We start from the raw sequence: 18,267 nt of genomic DNA on the forward strand, positions 1-18,267 counted from the left end.
ACAAAGTACAGATACTGTTTGAGCTTCTTCATCAGTGAGGTGCACCCCCAGGTCGTTCTAAACCTGTAAGACCTTTGTTTATCTTCAGAAGACAAATTAAGATATTTTTGATGAAATCCAACAGCTTTCTGACTCTGCATAGACAGCAACAGTACTACCATGTTCAAGGCCCAGAAAGGTTGTAAGGACACCATTAAAATAGTTTACGAGACATCAGTGAATCGACCTTAATTTTATGAAGCTACGAGAACACCTTTTGTGTGCAAAGAAAATAAAAAGAACGACTTTATTGAACAATTTCTTCTATTCAATGTCAGCCTTTATTAATTTGTGCTCTGAGGATGAACAAAGGTCTTACGGGTTTGGAACGACATGAGGGTGAGTAATTAATGACAGAATTTTCTTTTTTGTGTGAACTATCCCTTTAATATCAAAAGAAAAACATTATATTTTTAATATGGTAAAATAGAAAATATTTTTTCATGCTATTAATGTTTTTACACTATTTTTTCCCAAATACAGTTTAACAGAGATTTAAAAAAAACACATCTTACTGATCCCAAAATTTTGGAAGCATTTCATCTACTTGTCATTGTAAGATGAAAAAATAAAAAAGGGAAGGTGTTAATTTCAACTGATTTAAGACTTCAAACAGAGTAGCAGCCAGACCAAAACATTGACGATCTTATTGATAAACTTTGAACGTAACTGAAAGACTACCATATTATCTGCAAGCGAGCAACATGACAAAACTAGAACAGTCTTGTTATATAATCCAAAAATCTGTCTGTACTCTGTGTGCTAGGTGTAGACGGCTTCATTGATTATAAAAAGACTGTTCCATCTGACAAAAAAAAAGAGCTGAAACAGACATAAAGAGCTGTCTGTTTACTGCTATAGTATAGTCATGAATATTAAATACAGAAAATAGTACATCCATAAAAATCCTCTTATCATTTATGACTTCTGTGGGACATACAATACATTTTTTAAAAATGCAGTAATACAATGAAAGTCAATGGCATCCAATGTTATTTGGACTCCAGCATTCTTCAGAATATTTTCTTTTGTGTTCTGTAGACGAAAGAAAGTACTTTTTTTTTCAAGGTTTAAAAAGATAGTTTACCCAAAAATGAAAATTCTGTCATTAATTACTCACCCTCATGTTATTCCAAACCTGTAAGACTTTTGTTCATTTTTGGAACACAAATTAAGATATTTTTGAGGAAATCCAAGAGCTTTCTTACCCTCTAGACAGCAATGCATATTATGTTCAAGGACCAGAAAGGTAGTAAGGACATTGATAAAATCGTCCATGTGACATCAGTGGTTCAACATCAGTATGTGTCATGGTACACTTGTGAATGCATGTTGAAGACTGACTCGCAAGAGAAGAAATTGTTGAATAAAGTTATTTTTGCTTTCTTTGTGCACATAAAGTATTCTTACTACCTTTATGGGCCTTGAATGTAGTAGTTTCATTGCTGTCTATGCTGGGTCAGAAAGCTCTAGGATTTCATCAAAAATATCTTCATTTGTGTTCCAAAGATGAATAAAGATCTTACAGGTTTGGAACAAGGGTGAGTAATTAATGACAGAATTTTCATTTTTGGGTGAACTAACCCTTAAAAAAAGAATAAAATCAATAAAGACAAAAAGAAAGTAAAGAATTTTCTTTTTGGGGCTAAGAAAATAAGTATTTTAACATTGTTTTGCACACAGAGAACTACAAAGAAAATGCTGATCTATTCAGCTGGCACTTGCAACTTTCAGGCAGCACCTGAAAACCTCAGGCCAGTTGGACTTAAACATCAAGCATTTTGATCTGCCACAAATGGCACATTTTCAAACGATCTAACCGTAGCCACAAAGCCAACCTTGGCAGATCTGCAGATGTCTGCCACCAGGTGCCTGAACAGCCTGAAACCGCTGAGAATTATGGAGCAGACTCTTAAACAGAGAGCCGATGTGAGCGTTTTCCCCCTCGGGTGGCGGAAAACTTTTGTTTGAACACGTGGATTCCCCTGCCATATCCCACATCTGCCGTCACGAATGAGATTGGCTTTGTTACGAGTGCTCCGATAAACTCCTGGCAGCACTTTGTTTGTTTGCGAGGAGAAAATGAGTGGAATTTATCAGCAGGTTCATCTGCGGTTTTAACTCTCAGTCAAAAACTGTTTGTGTTGGGGATGTTCAAATGTGTCCAAACGCCGATAAAAACTGTGTTTCAGATTAGAACTCGAGATAGTTCAATCTCAATTTAGATTTGTGTTTTTGCCTGTAACCTCTAAGAGTTTTCAGGGCTGTAAGATAAGATAAATTGATCAAAGGGATGTTTACGTCTTTATAAAAGCGGAGGTTGGAGGACCGAGGAGGAGAGCGCCGGTTCAAGTGCTCTAAGAGTGTCTTATTTGAAGCTCGTCTTGGAGGCGAGACTTGTTTCTGGATTGGCCGGGGAAGATCACATGACCTCTGGCCACCAAGATTAATAGAGCAGCAGAAATGGGGTCGATCAATACCCTGCTGCCTGAAGAAAAATAGCATGGTTTCAATCCACCATTAAATTTGCCCTTGTTGAACTGCTGTTGATCAGAGGGAACACAAACCGCTCTTCGGACTCCATACATGATTGTTAAAGCTTCATTCAGTGCACACTTCTTCATTCTAGGGTGACTTAATCACGCTCTATAGAGAGTCTGCGAGGTTTATATAGTCTCTCATTTCATGACTAGCATGTAATGTAGCATATGGCATCGAATTGAGTGGCATGTTGCTAGATCATCAGTTTTTCTTCAAGGGAGAAAAAGAAGAAATTCACAAGAAAAAGAAGTACACGATTCCCCTCAGGCTGAAACTCCCACTGAAGCGTGACAGTCTGGGATGCTTGGTATAGACACGCTGTTGATACACATCATGTTACATATATATACAGTGGTGGCAAAAATGATTAGAACGCTAGAATTTTCACCAGCTAAAAAGATGGTTTTAAGTCAGTTATTTCTAACTTGTGCTGTAGTGTGTCAGTAGGAAATATGAGTTTACATTTCCAAACATTAATTTTGCCATTAATTGTAATAATCCAGTGAGATTTTTGTTTGCAGGAGTCTGACAACAGCCAGCGCTCCACACAGAGATCTGATCTCATTATCATCCATTATCGTCTGGGATGACATGAAGAAACAGAACAAACTGAGACAGACTAAATCCAGAAGAACTCTGGCAATGTCTCCAAGATCCTTCAAGAAACCTCCCTGCAAAGCTTTTTAAAGTTTTTACTTTATTTCTTCTTCAGACATTGTTTTTTATATTAAATAAATTTTAGCTTTTACAAGGTGACAAACATTGGTTTTCAACCACTGCACTGCAAAAAATGCTTTTCTAGCTTAGATTTTTTTTTGTCTTGTTTCCAGCCAAAATATCTAAAAATTCTTAAATCAAGAAGGATTTTCTAGATGCGTAAAAATTATTGTCTAGAATCTAGAATCTAAAATCACATTGTGATATCTTTAATACTTCTGGAGTGATAGGCACGCTAACTTTGGAAAAAGAATATTTATGGCACTTAAACTGGTATGTTCAATGCAGTTGTCTTGGAAGAAAGAAACTAGATACATCTCTAGTTTGAACATTATTTGTCGATTTACTCCTGGAGCCATATTAAAAATTTTATTATCTCTGAAGCCGAATCTCATAGGGCATTAAAAATAAAGATGCCAAAAGGAAAGTTTGTTAAGACCCAATATCTACAAGGGCATTAAAATGTCTTTAATACTTCTTGAGTTACAAGCATGCAAACTTTGGAGAAAAACTTGAAAAGTGCCGTTTACCAGTTTTTGAATGGTCACCATTGGCACATAATGCAACAAAGATTGCTAAAGTCAACACATTTTACTAATAGACCTACTAATCTCTGTGTAAAAATAACATTATGATGCTGACCAAAACTTTGAAATATGGAAAACAGCAAGAAAAAAAACTCAAAGAAAGTCATGCAAGTTTAAAATGACATTAAGTTGAGTAAATTATCGCACATTTTTTTTACTGGGTGAACTATCCTCTAAATTAACATGATGTTTAAGACTAATTGAGGACCTGACTGACTAATGATCATCCTCTGAAGATCTGAATGCTAAAAAACAAGGAAACATGACAAGGTGACACGTACTTAAAACTGACAGTGAGAATAAAGTTCCTTGCACTAATTACCCTTTAGCGCTTACATAGAAAGTAGTTTTACACCTCATTATATTAAGCATATCCGGCCTTACTTCACATATTCCTATCTCATGTTCCATAACACAGGCTGATCTTTTCACTCCAGAGAGAGTCAAAATATGATGATGTCTCTTGTTTTACATTTTTTACACTGATAGGCACCTTTACCACAGCCAGAGAACCATCAGAGCATGCAGTTCCCTTTTGCCTTAATAAGTTGTCACTTTTACAGTTAACTGGATAAAATGTTACTTGGAAAGGAGCAAATTCACTTCTGAAATGTAGGTTTGATTCAAAAAGATCATACTTGCATGAACATGCACACACACATCTCTTCTCAAGACAGACTGAGGCTAATGGCCAATTCAGAGTTTCCTCCAAAGCTGAAAATCAATGTTTGACAAGCATTTTAGAGATGTGAAAGAAAGAAGATGAGCATAGAAGAGAAAGAGATCCCTCTATAGTGCAGAACACAAATACACAATCCTGGTGGATGATTTTCAATCTCCCAAACATCTGCTTGATATAAGCATGAGTGGGGATGTCATGTACACTCTTAAAAATAAAGGAAACTTTACATTGCACAAAAGTTTCTTTAGAGTTGTAAAATGTTCCTAACACTAAGAAAAAGGCTTCTTTCTAAACAGTTCTTTGGGGAGCCCAAATTGATTTATATGGCATCAAAGCGAAAATCCATTTTTGGTACTGTTTATTTGTTAAAAAATACATTAATTTGCATACATAAAAATTTAGTTGCCACGATTTCAACAAATGCACATTCCAATTAAGAATATTTAACTTACGTTAAAATTGTTCACTTTACAAACATGGGTTTTCATTGTCCAACGTGTGCTTCAGATCGTGCTCACTATGACAAACATCCTGAAAAACTATGCACTTGCTGTCTCAAACTATTAATTACATCACAAGAAACCCACAAGACATAAATAACTGATGAAATACCTTGAAACACCACAGAGATCTTACAGCATCCTTTTGAGTAGTGAAACAAACTCATCCTGACATCACAAGACAACAAGTTACTAAATGTGACAACAAAAATAAACAACAAAGGAAACAACGCTATCAAACAGTCGAATCAACCGTATTAAATATTTGTTTAGGCCAAATAGGACTAAACAAAGCTATTTTTTAGGCCTGTTTTAACTCACAAAAATGCATTCATTTAACCCACCTGCTATGATTCTTGAATTAATAAAACAAAAAGTGTGTAATTAGAAGAAAGCTGCATAAAAATGAATCACTTAAAACCAAGTAAGGGGCTGTTCACACCAAATGCATTTTTACATTCCACTGAGCTGCTTTTCCATTGTTTCTGCATATACACCGCGTTCCAAATTATTATGCAAATGATATCTTACTCTGGTTTTCATAATTAGTCAATGCAAATGACAGTCAGTATAATTTTTAAGTCATCAACCATTAGGGTATAATTCGAATTTTATTGAACAAACCTCCTAATGATAACAGTATTTATTTCAAAAATAAAAAACTGAAAATGCACTGTTCCACATTATTATGCACAACAGAGTTAAAACATTGTATAGGTTGTAAAGAACTGAAAATGGGCATTTGCTGAATTTGCAGCATTAGGTGGTCATATTTACTGAAATCAAAAGCTATTTCAATCAAAAACATCCTAACTGGGCAAGTTACATCTTACCATAGGACCCCTTCTTTGATATCGCTATCACAATTCTTGCATCCATTGAATTTGTGAGTTTTTGGAGAGTTTCTGATTGAATTTGTTTGCAGGATGCCAGAATAGCCTCCCAGAGCTGCTGTTTTGATGTGAACTGCCTCCCACCCTCATAGATCTTTTGCTTGAGGATGCTCCAAAGGTTCTCAATCTGGTTGAGGTCAGGGGAGGATGGTGGCCACACCATGAGTTTCTCATCTTTTATGCCCATAGCAGCCAATGACACAGAGGTATTATTTGCAGCATGAGATGGTGCATTGTCATGCATGAAGATGATTTTGCTACGGAAGGCACAGTTCTTCTTTTTGTACCATGAAAGAAAGTGGTCAGTCAAAAACTCGACATACTTTGCCGAGGTCATTTTAATACCTTTAGGGATCCTAAAGGGGCCAACCAGCTCTCTCCCTATGATTCCGGCCAAAAACGCCACCTCCTTGTTGTGGTCGCAGCCTTGTTGGGACATGTTCCATCCACTACTCCATCCATCTGGACCATCCAAAGATGCACAACACTCATCGGTAAACAAGACTGTTTGAAAATGAGTCTTCATGTATGTCTGGGCCCACTGCAACCGTTTCTGCTTGTGAGCATTAGTTAGGAGTGGCCAAATAGTAGGTTTATGCACAACTGCAAGCCTCTGGAGGATCCTACACCTTGATGTTCGCGGGACTCCAGAGGCACTAGCAGCTTCAAAAACCTGTTTGCTACTTTGTAATGGCATTTTAGTAGCTGCTCTCTTAATCTGATGAATTTGTCTGGCAGAAACCTTCCTTATTCTGCCTTTACCTGCACGAACCTGTCTGTGCTCTGAATCAGCCTCAAATCTCTTCACAGTACAATGATCACGCTTACGTTTTCGTGAAATATCTAATGTTTTCATACCTTGTCCAAAGCATTGCACTATTTGACGCTTTTCGGCAGCAGAGAGACCTTTTTCTTTCCCATATTGCTTGAAACCTGTGGCCTGCTTAATAATGTGGAACATCCTTCTTAAGTACTTTTCCTTTAATTGGGCTCATTTGGCAAACTATTTATCACAGGTGTCTGAGATTTATTTCAGTGATCCAAAGAGCCATGAGACACAATACCATCCATGAGTTTAATTGAAAAACAAAAAACTGTGTGTTTATGACACTTACATCCAATTTGCATAATAATTTGGAACGCGGTGTAGAAGCTGAAGCTGTGCATTTCACAGTGCTGCGTCAAAAACATATTCTCAGTGAATGACCCTTAAGTTGTTAGAACTTTGGAATGAATGTTAAGTAAACCAAAAAACTACAAAAATCAAATACACTACCAGTCAAAATTTTTTGAACAGCAGATTTGTAATGTAGTTAGCCTCTTCTACTAACCAAGCATGCATTTATTTGATTTAAAGTACAGCAAAAACAGAAAAAAAACATTGAAATATTGTTACTATATATTAAATATATATTTTAAAATGTAATTTATTCCTGTGATTTCAAAGCTGAATTTTTAGCATCATTACTCCAGTCACATGATCCTTCTGAAATTATTCTAATATTCTGATTTTCTGCTCAAAAAACATTATGTTGTTGAAAACAGCTGAGTAGAATTTTTTCAGGTTTCTTTGATGAATAGATTTTTTTATACTGACTCCAAGCTTTTGAATGGCATAGTGTATAATGTTACAAAAGTTTTTTATTTCACATAAATGCTGATCTTTTGATCTATTCATCAAAGAGTCCCGAAAAAATTTACTCAACTGTAAATATTGATAATAATAATAACAATTTGAAAAAAAGTTTCTTAAACAGTAAATCAGCATATTATAATGATTTCTGCTGAAGGGTCGTGTGACACTGAAAATGTAGCTTTGATCACAGGAATAAATTGCATTTTAAAATAGATTCAAATAGACATTATCTTAAATATAATTAAAAAAACTTACTGTTCAAAAACTTTTGACAGGTAGTGTATGATAGTGTATATTTTAAGCACTTACTTAGATTATAAGTTTAATATACAATTTAATTTACAGTGCAGTTCCTAATGTTTTTTTTTTTTTTTTCTCATTGCATATTCAGTTTGGCTCATGATTTCCTCACATTACTAATCTAATCGGTTGTTCACATGCAACAACAATCCACACTAGAACGTTTTGTGACTCAACAGACAATCAGATTCAGCTCATTTAACAAAACTGCACTTAACTCAGAGAATCAGTTGGCAACTGCTTTGAGCGCTATGGCCACATTACATATTCATTCCCCCAAACTGTGCAGAAGAGTGCGCTTTTGGTATCCCATACTAGAGTAATTCTGCTGCGCATTGCATCTTTGATCTCAAAAAAAAAAAAATTCGAAACATTTTTACAGACCCAATTACAAAGCTTAAATAGTTTTTAGCATTTAATCATATTTTTAAAAAATAAACAAAAGCAGAATTAAGAATACGAAATGTACTTAACTCACGATATTGAACATGTGCAGTGTGTGCTTTCCTAAAACATCAAGGACACTCGGTTTTTGGCGTCAACACAAAAGCACAGAGAGTGACCGCATTCTGACCGGTTAAACACACAATGTGGTAGTTAACCGAAAACGGTCTTAACCACGAAGCACAGCAACCATGCTGTCAGACAGTCCTGCTTTTATGGAAGGAAGGGGAAACCATACTATACTCACTGATTCAGCATTAAATCTCCAGTCCTACTGCCTACATCCAATGTGTAGATTTTTCACCTAGTGACAGGCAAGCAATTAAAGCCAACAGCCTTAGCCAGTGTCGGCCCCCTGGCAGTATCGGTAATGACAGCCCGGGAACAGCAGTGGCAAAGAATGGGAAGAGTAATGTGATTAGAGGCCAGAATTGCAATCTTGTCACATGGAGCAGTCCCTGTGTCTCCGTCTCTCTCTGCGGCGACGGAGAACCTGATTTATTGAGCCAGGAAGCCTATAGGAACAAAGTGCAAACAGAAGTTATAACCACAGAAAACTGCAAACACGCAACCGTTTTTTCCTTCATGCAGGACCACAGAAGATGGGGCGGTTTGGAAAGTTTGTTTCGTAGTCACTATAGGCCTACCCAAAACACAGGTCTGCTGGGAGAGGCGTCAAGAAGATAGCGCTTTTGTGAACCTGCACTCCACAAAGAAACAAGTGTGAGTGTGTATACACGTGTCTGTGATTTATAACCTGAGCGGAGAGCGGGTTTCCATAGCAACTGGCGTTATCTCTTTGATAGGAGTTGGCTGACTGGAACCTCGTTGTGCAGGAATAAACCTCACCTGAGGCTCTGAGGCATTTAAAAATAGAAACCATCGAATTAGCGTCCGTACGTGAAACCTGTCACAGAGCAGAAAACAAGAGCTGCACAATCTGATCTTAACGTGGGTGAGGTTTCTGGATGAGAGAGAAATTGTGAGTTCGGTGTTTGTCGTGAGGTAGCTAATTAATTGTCAGGGTGTCAAAGCTATCTTTAAGAAAGTCAACAACGAAATGTCTACTTAATAAGGCCTATTATATAAAATGCCACAACAAGCTGTTTTTTGACACATACAATTAGCCGGATTGTTCTGACACGATCTAGTGTCTAAAAAAAATTTAATATGTGTTTATATTCATAGTTTCAGGTACATGACTTACTCAGACACTAGAAGTGCAATTTCTCCTCACTTTAAATTCAATTAGTCTGTTCTAACTTGTATTTATCTGTATGACTCATGACTGAAGTGTTATTTAAAAAAGAACAGTGGCTTAAAATAAATAGAACAAAAAGTTAATGCCTTCCACAAGTTAAAACATATTGACAGAAAGATTCTGAGTTTGTGCTCGGAGGAAACCTCATTAATGCATGATTTACACTATTAACAACTTACCAGGTTACTGTGGTGAATTTCTCGTTTAATGTTTTCCATTTAAGTACTTCCTGTTGACAATTTTCAAGTTGTCACAAGAACTGCTCTGAAATCCTTGATGACTTGAGAACGTATATAATATTGCTTGTATTCAATAAACAACGAGTTAATAATGAGAAACTGATATTGTAGATGCTTGCCTGATAAAGATCGATCATATTTATCGTTGTATCGTGAAATCCAACAGACACAGCAGCAGCCAGCAGCGTTACTGAAAGATTCAATTTTTTGAACAAATTGTTGTGTGAGTGATTCATTTTCTCACTTATAAAGACAGAACTAGCTCTCTAATCTTCCTATTCACTATTTCCTATATACAGGTGCTGGTCATATAATTAGAATATCTTCAAAAAGTTGATTTATTTCACTAATTCCGCATTCAAGAAGTGAAACTTGTATAATGTATACATTCATTCCAGACAGACTGATATATTTCAAGTGTTTATTTATTTTAATTTTGATGATTATAACTAATGAAAACCCCAATTCAGTATCTCAGAAAATTAGAATATTGTGAAATGGTTCAGTATTGAAGACATCTGGTGCCACACTCTAATCAGCTAATTAACTCAAAACACCTGCAAAGGCCTTCAAATGGTCTCTCAGTCTAGTTCTGTAGGCTACACAATCATGGGGAAGGATAACCGCACCCTGGAGAGAATTGTGAAACAAAACCCATTCAAAAATGTTGGGGAGATTCACAAAGAGTGAACTGCAGCTGGAGTCAGTGCTTCAAGAACCACTACACACAGACATATGCAAGACAGGGGTTTCAGCTGTCGCATTCCTTGTGTCAAGCCACTCTTGAACAACAGACAGCGTCAGAAGCGTCTCGCCTGGGCTAAAGACAAAAAGGACTGGACTGCTGCTGAGTGGTCCAAAGTTATGTTCTCTGATGAAAGTAAATGGATGGTAAGTGGAAGATGCGATATGCTAGACCCAACAATGCAGAAGAGCTGAAGGCCACTATCAGAGCAATCTGGGCTCTCATAACACCTAAGCAGTGCCACAGACTGATCGACTCCAAGCCACGCCGCATTGCTGCAGTAATTCAGGCAAAAGGAGCCCCAACTAAGTATTGAGTGCTCTACATGCTCATACTTTTCATGTTCATACTTTTCAGTTGGCCAAGATTTCTAAAAATCCTTTCTTTGTATTGGTCTTAAGTAATATTCTAATTTTCTGAGATGCTGAATTGAGGTTTTCATTAGTTGTCAGTTATAATCATCAAAATTAAAAGAAATAAACACTTGAAATACATCAGTCTGTGTGGAATGAATGTATACATTATACAAGTTTCACTTCCTGAATGGAATTAGTGAAATAAATCTACTTTTTGAAGATATTCTAATTATATGACCAGCACCTGTACAGTGGATATATATAGATGTAGTATATGATATACTTCACTACATTAGAATTAAGTGAACAAAAACGAGCAAATTAACAAATAATAGTGCAATGAAAAGAGCTACATGTTTTTGTTAAAGATATTTCACTGGATACAAGTACAAAATGTATGACACCCAAAATAGTGCACTATATAAGAGTATTTTACCCTTGTTTTACTAAATGAATCCTTGTTTTTGAATGAACTGGATGATTGAATGAATATGACTCACAAAACACTGAATCAAGGAGTCAAATAAATGAATGAATGAACAAACAAATGAGTCATTTTTCTTTCTGAATAAATTGGCCTGTTTGAACAAATCGATTGAATGAATAAATTATTGACCAACTTAAAAAAACAGTCATGTGTTGCCACATACTATCGTAGTTATGTAATCTGCAGAAAGAATCAATGAAATCCCCAGCATTAATTGAAACAGTCAACCAAATCAGTCACTGTTATATGTATAAATACATAAATAAAAATCTAGTAGCTTCAATGCTGTGTGTAGTATTTAGCATACAATTGGCAGCAGTCTGATTAAACAGTCCAATCAAAATGTATTCAGATACCTTTCTCACATTTTCACAGTTTATTCGCTATAGTGTAGAAACTGGTAATAAAATATGACAAGAACTCAGAGTTAAACTGTGTCAGAACAAATGCATTCTGATAGTGTCCGATAACTTTGATAGAAAGGTATGTAATGGATTACAATCAATCAAAAAATTCAGACAACTGTTAGTATGACAATTTACACAATTATCAATACTTTGTTGACCAATAACCTAGCAACGCTTAATTTTGTTCAGTCTGTGGTGTAAAAGGGTTGGATTGGCAATTAAAGAAAAAACACTAAAGCAAAACATGGTCAGGCCAAAGTGTCTGAATATTTTTTGGTCTCAGTTTTACTGGTAGTCTACTATATGGAGAATTTTTGGGTTTAATATGTCACAGTTTGCCTTATTTTGCTATCCTCACTTACATAAATGAAGTATAGTGTCCTGCACCCACTAGTAAAAAAAATATCAAAAAGCATATCTGCTGAATAATTTTTGGTTTGACTGTATATTATTATAATTATATTATGATTATACTAACATGCTTTACATGAATGCAATTACATGCATTCAAAAAAGGAATCAGCTGCCCTTTCTAATATTAAAAAAAGCAACAACATAAAAGTCACATCGCAAGGGGAAAGTACTAAAATCTGACTGTCCAGGTGAATAAAACAGGCTGTCTATTTTCAGTTCATCTCTGTCAGAGTGCTACAATGGAAGAGCAGAGCATCCGTCTGAGTGCTTTTCCTCCACCCAAAAAGACGAGCAGTCCACTTGGAGTCTCCTCCAAGATTGAACAACTGCAACACAATTGCTCCGGCCCTTCACAGAGATTACTGTACTTCAGAACAAATGACGGGCTTGTCAGCTTTACGGCTCGAGGGACTACGAAGGGTTGTAGGTGCAAGATCGGGTGAAAGAATTGGCCTTTCAGTGGCCTCCTACGGGATGTGTGTCAGAGCACATGGTTCTGGAGACCCAGCAATCGACTGCGGCTACTTGAGCCAGTGGCTTTGGAGTTAAATCCAGAGTCTAAGCCTTAGGCCAGCATGGAGAGGAGGCCAGAGCTTTGTAGTAGGATTTGTCAGAAGAACAATATAAGCATGAGTTTGTCCTTTGCTCTGCAGGCCCACTTCAGGCGAAAAAGACTGAGATATTTAGGTCTCAGTGTGCTGGTTGTGCATTTGCTGATATTATTCTCTTATTTTCTGTGTGGGCATCTGTGGACATCATGTAGGTGTGCGTGACTCTTGAGGATATATGCATATAAATACATTGAATCACTTGTGTATTATTAGTACATACTCTGATTTGCTAAATGTGGAAGCACTGCAAATCTTGTTAAACAGCCAGCATTAAAAGTTTAAGCTGCTTTTCATTTCATGCCTCACTTTATGGCATTTCCAACACATTTTTTGTAAAAAGGTTTTCATCTTCGTAGATAAAGTCTCAGATCACTTCCCTGACGGCTTTCAAAGTAAGGTCACTTAAACAAAACACAGGAGGCAATGAGAAACGACATTAGCGTTTTGGTATTTTTAAAATTCTGTGCATTTGCTTGACTAAGTGTAACTTGCACTGCAGATTTGCTAGACTTGCTGTTGCCATGGTGCTTCACATGACGTCTAAATCTGTGTGCAGCATTCCAAAACGGTTCAAGGATCTCGACCGGATGGCGGTGCAGGAACCCAAACAAGCCAAAAAAAAAAACAAAGTCTAAAAGAAATATAAAGGGAGCCCTACAGAATAGCAATTAGGAGGCAGACTCAGCATTGCATTTTATTTAACAATTTAGGGTAGTCTTTGAGGAAAACACACCGGATCTTTCAGAGCATTTGAGATCAGAAACCGCAAAGCTCTGTGGTGGTGCAAACATGGTGTAGAATTCTGCTCTGTGCCGTAGGGTTTTCCACACTACATCAAAATGAAAGATTGAATGCCATCTCCCACTGGAACACAACTGCCGCAGCGCCACACTCAACACTCAAATGATTGCGAATACTAAGATCAACAGTGTATCTCACATAAATCTAAACATAAAAATGTCACTTGCACTAAATACCATGCGTTCTAGTGCGTTCTAGTCTCATTAACTGAATTTGGAATAGCATAGTATATTACTCTGCCATATCTTTATATAGAGTAGAATAGAATACAAATTTGCAGCAACTACCAATGGGAGTGCAGAAAGCCACCTGATAAAGTGTAACAGCCCCTCAAATTTGCAACTAGCCATCATTTGCTTTAATTATAAATGCTTAATTACCAAACTGAAAGCCTCAAACTTCTTACCAGGAGTGGGGTTTGAACCCACAAGGACATTTGTCCACTGGATCTTAAGTCCAACATCTTAATCACTCAGCCATCCTGGTTAGAACACAGATAGGTTACTGTAACAGACCCTCAAATTTGCACCTAGTCTTTATGCCTTCATTTTAAATGCTTAATTACCAAACTGAAAGCCTCAAACTTTTTTTACCAGGAGTGGGGTTTGAACCCATGAGAACATTTGTCCATTGGATCTTAAGTCCAACACCTGAACCACTCAGGCATCCTGGTTGGGACATGGAAGCACTCTTGTAACAGACCCTCAAATTTGCATCTAGCCTTCATACGCTTTAATTTTAAATGCTTAATTACCAAATTGATAGCATCAAATTTGATACCAGGAGTGGGGTTCGAACCCACGAGGACATCTGTCCATTGGATCTTAAGTCCAACGCCTTAACCACTCGGCCATCCTGGTTAGGATAGAGGTGGGCACTTGTAACATCTAGCCTTCATACGCATTAATTTTAAATGCTTAACTACCAAATTGATAGCATCAAATTTGATACCAGGAGTGGGGTTCGAACCCACAAGGACCTCTATCCATTGGACCTTAAGTCCAACACCTTAACCACTCGGCCATCCTGGTTAGGACAGAGGTGGGCTCCTGTAACAGACCCTCAAATTTGCACATAGCCTTCATACGCTTTAATTTCAAATGCTTAATTACCAAATTGATAGCCTCAAATTTGATACCAGGAGTGAGGCTCAAACCAACAAGGACATCTGTCCATTGGACCTTAAGTCCAACACCTTAACCACTCGGCCATCCTGGTTAGGACAGAGGTGGGCTCCTGTAACAGACCCTCAAATTTGCACATAGCCTTCATACGCTTTAATTTCAAATGCTTAATTACCAAATTGATAGCCTCAAATTTGATACCAGGAGTGAGGCTCAAACCAACAAGGACATCTGTCCATTGGACCTTAAGTCCAACACCTTAACCACTCGGCCATCCTGGTTAGGACAGAGGTGGGCTCCTGTAACAGACCCTCAAATTTGCACATAGCCTTCATACGCTTTAATTTCAAATGCTTAATTACCAAATTGATAGCCTCAAATTTGATACCAGGAGTGAGGCTCAAACCAACAAGGACATCTGTCCATTGGATCTTAAGTCCAACGCCTTAACCACTTGGCCATCTTGGTTAAGACACAGAAGGTTGTCCTGTAACAGACCCTCAAATTTGCACCTATAGCCTACATATGCTTTCATTCTAAATGCTTAATCACCAAACTGAAAGCCTCAAACTTTTTACTAGGAGTGGGGTTTGAACCCACAAGAACATCTGTCACAACTTGTAACAGACCCTCAAATTTGCATCTAGCCTTCATACGCTTTAATTTTAAATGCTTAATTACCAAATTGATAGCCTCAAATTTGATACCAGGAGTAGGGTTCAAACCCACAAGGACATTCGTCCATCCTGTTTAAGACACAGAAGGGTTTCTGTAACAGACCCTCAAATTTGCACCTATAGCCCTCATATGCTTTCACTTTAAATTTTTAACCACCAAACTGAAAGCCTCAAACTTCTCACCAGGAGTGGAGTTCGAACCCACGAGGACATCTGTCCATTGGATTTTAAGTTCAACACCTTAACCACTCGGTCATCCTGGTCGGGACATGCAACCGCTGCTGTACCAGACCCTCAGATTTGCACGTACCTATCATATGCTTTGATTTTAAATGCTTAATTACCAAATTGAAAGCCTCAAATTTGACACCAGGAGTGGGGTTCAAACACATGAGTACATTCATCCATTGGAGCTTAAATCCAATGACTTAACCACTCAGCCAAGCAGGAGGGGAAAGGAATTGTCATTTGCTTCCTGGAGGGGGGTTTGAACCCACAAGAGGATTTGTCAGTTGGATCTCTTACCTTCTTAACCACTTGACCATCCTGGTGCATCTTGTACTGACATCATAATGTTTTAAAGTGTCCATTTTGTCTCATCATTATAAGGTGAAGTAAGTTCCTGTACTCTAACTACATACTATAACAGAAATCCGCTAACAGTACTGAGGTTTGAAATCACAAGGATATTTGCCCGTTCAATTATAAGTGTAACACCCTTGTCCGAACAAATACCTTCTGCAGTCAGAGAATATATCCTTCATTTGTTTTACAGCTATAGCAACTTGCACTGCATCGTTATATGCTACAAAGCACCATTTAATTACCATGAGTAGGGTTTGAGCCCATAAGGACATTTGTCTATTAGATCTTAATTCCAACCCCTTAACCACTCAGCCATCCTTGAGACTATCAGTTTGGATTTGTAGAAACTGTTCCTCTAAAATGATTTCATGCACCTGTTTCAACCACCCCTTTAAAAGAATTTTTTCTGCACTAATTCATGCAAGAACTGGTGTTTACTACCAAGAGTGGGATTTGAACCCATAAGAACATGCATCCATTGGCTTTTAAGTCCAAAACCATAACCACACACTCATGCTGGCCATTTTCATAAGGCTTCTTGCAATTGTCTTGTATTGTTATAGATCATTTCTTAGGTTACAGTCTTTATTCTGCATTATTTACAATGGACTTTTGTCCATTAGATGTTAAGTCAGAGCACTCAGCGTTCCTGGTCAACTAAAACACTTTTGTAATCAATTTAAATGTTTAATATCTGTGTCTGTTGGATTGTTTTATTATTTATAAGAATGACAGAAAACAAAGAAGTAACTGAATATGATATGATGAGGATTTCAACATATTTCACCTGCAAATTATCACCAGCATTGAATAACGAAAAAATGTTATTTAATCTATAATGCTTTTATTTCTGTGTAAACACAAGTTGCAGAATGGATGTTGACATGAAGAGTGAAAATTAGCCTTGATCAATTCCCGAAGCAGACATCTAGTTGAAACTCACCAGTTGACCGAGCTCACCAAAGCAAACTTAACACCAATCCAGTCAGTTTAATTTCTCCATTACAATGAGAGTCACGGACAGATGCACTCTTGAGACTGGAGTCTGTTCCGATCCCCTGTGAGCCTCACAACTCAGCTTTTGAAAGAACAAACTGTTAAACTAGCTTAAGTGACACACACTAGTGTCAGTGAACAAGTCAGTTAAGCCATTTATAAGGGACTCCCACACCTGCTTATTAAAAGACCCTGGTTTCATTGAGCTGTGCTCAATCATTCTGCCTTTGATGCTTGGGGGAAGGAATCTTGCTATTGATCTAAAAATCAAACTGTTCTCACATGACCGCTGAGAAAAAACACTGACCACTGACAGAACGCTAGCGCTGCATGATCATCCGCAGATAAAGTGAGGAACAAATCATTTATTCAAAGTACTTTTTCATTATTCAGACTCATTTAGTGAATAAAAACCAGCATTACCTGCACAGCAGTACACAATCTCATATTAAAGAGGTAACTTACCAACATTATTTTACGTAAGTTGAAGGGGAACATTTATTCTTTTATTGTCATGTTCTTACTGCTACTCTTATTAAGAGCAGCTGTTTTTATAAAGCATTTCTTTAACATAAAGGTTCTGCAATAGTTTCTGTATCGTTTCCTTTTCCAGTTGATTCTTTAAAACTTCTTGAACATCTCAAAACTCTTAACTACTTCTTTAAAACTTCAAACTAGGCTCTGGAGACTCTTGGGGTTTCAGAGAAAATGTCAGATAAAAAGAATTGTCTTAAATTTACTGAACTGAATACCACAGCAGCAGTTTTTTTTTTTTTTTAAAGCAGCTGCTTTCTGTGTTTGCACAAAAATATTTTTTTAGAGTTGCTTTGGAACTATATTTATTGTAAATTGATACATTTTTAAGAGCTTACATTTTTCTAGATATTATAATAAATATATTTAACTTTAGTGCAGTGATAAAGTCCCATGGTCAGTTGTTTAACTGTAAAATGTATTTTTAATATCACATTTATTGTGAAAAAAAAAATATATATATATATATATATATATATATATATATATATATATATATATATATATATATATATATATATATATATATATATATATATATATATATATATATATATATATATATATATATATATATATATATATATATATATATATATATATATATATATATATATATATATATATATATATATATATATATATATATATATATATATATATATATATATATATATATATATATATATAT

At 36.5% G+C, this 18,267-nt stretch overlaps 3 non-coding genes across 3 annotated transcripts; all 3 read right to left on the reverse strand.

Annotated features, from left to right (window-relative positions):
- Positions 1 to 14,437: 14,437 nt before the first annotated feature.
- On the reverse strand, positions 14,438 to 14,520 carry trnal-uaa (transfer RNA leucine (anticodon UAA)). The gene has a single exon. It is a non-coding gene; the product is annotated as a tRNA-Leu (tRNA).
- Positions 14,521 to 14,608: 88 nt separating this feature from the next.
- trnal-uaa (transfer RNA leucine (anticodon UAA)) lies at positions 14,609 to 14,691 on the reverse strand. The gene has a single exon. It is a non-coding gene; the product is annotated as a tRNA-Leu (tRNA).
- Positions 14,692 to 15,641: 950 nt separating this feature from the next.
- trnal-uaa (transfer RNA leucine (anticodon UAA)) lies at positions 15,642 to 15,724 on the reverse strand. The gene has a single exon. It is a non-coding gene; the product is annotated as a tRNA-Leu (tRNA).
- Between the last annotated feature and the right edge of the window lie 2,543 nt (positions 15,725 to 18,267).

The sequence above is a fragment of the Garra rufa genome, chromosome 21, assembly GCF_049309525.1.
Source record: "Garra rufa chromosome 21, GarRuf1.0, whole genome shotgun sequence".
NCBI lineage: Eukaryota > Metazoa > Chordata > Actinopteri > Cypriniformes > Cyprinidae > Garra > Garra rufa.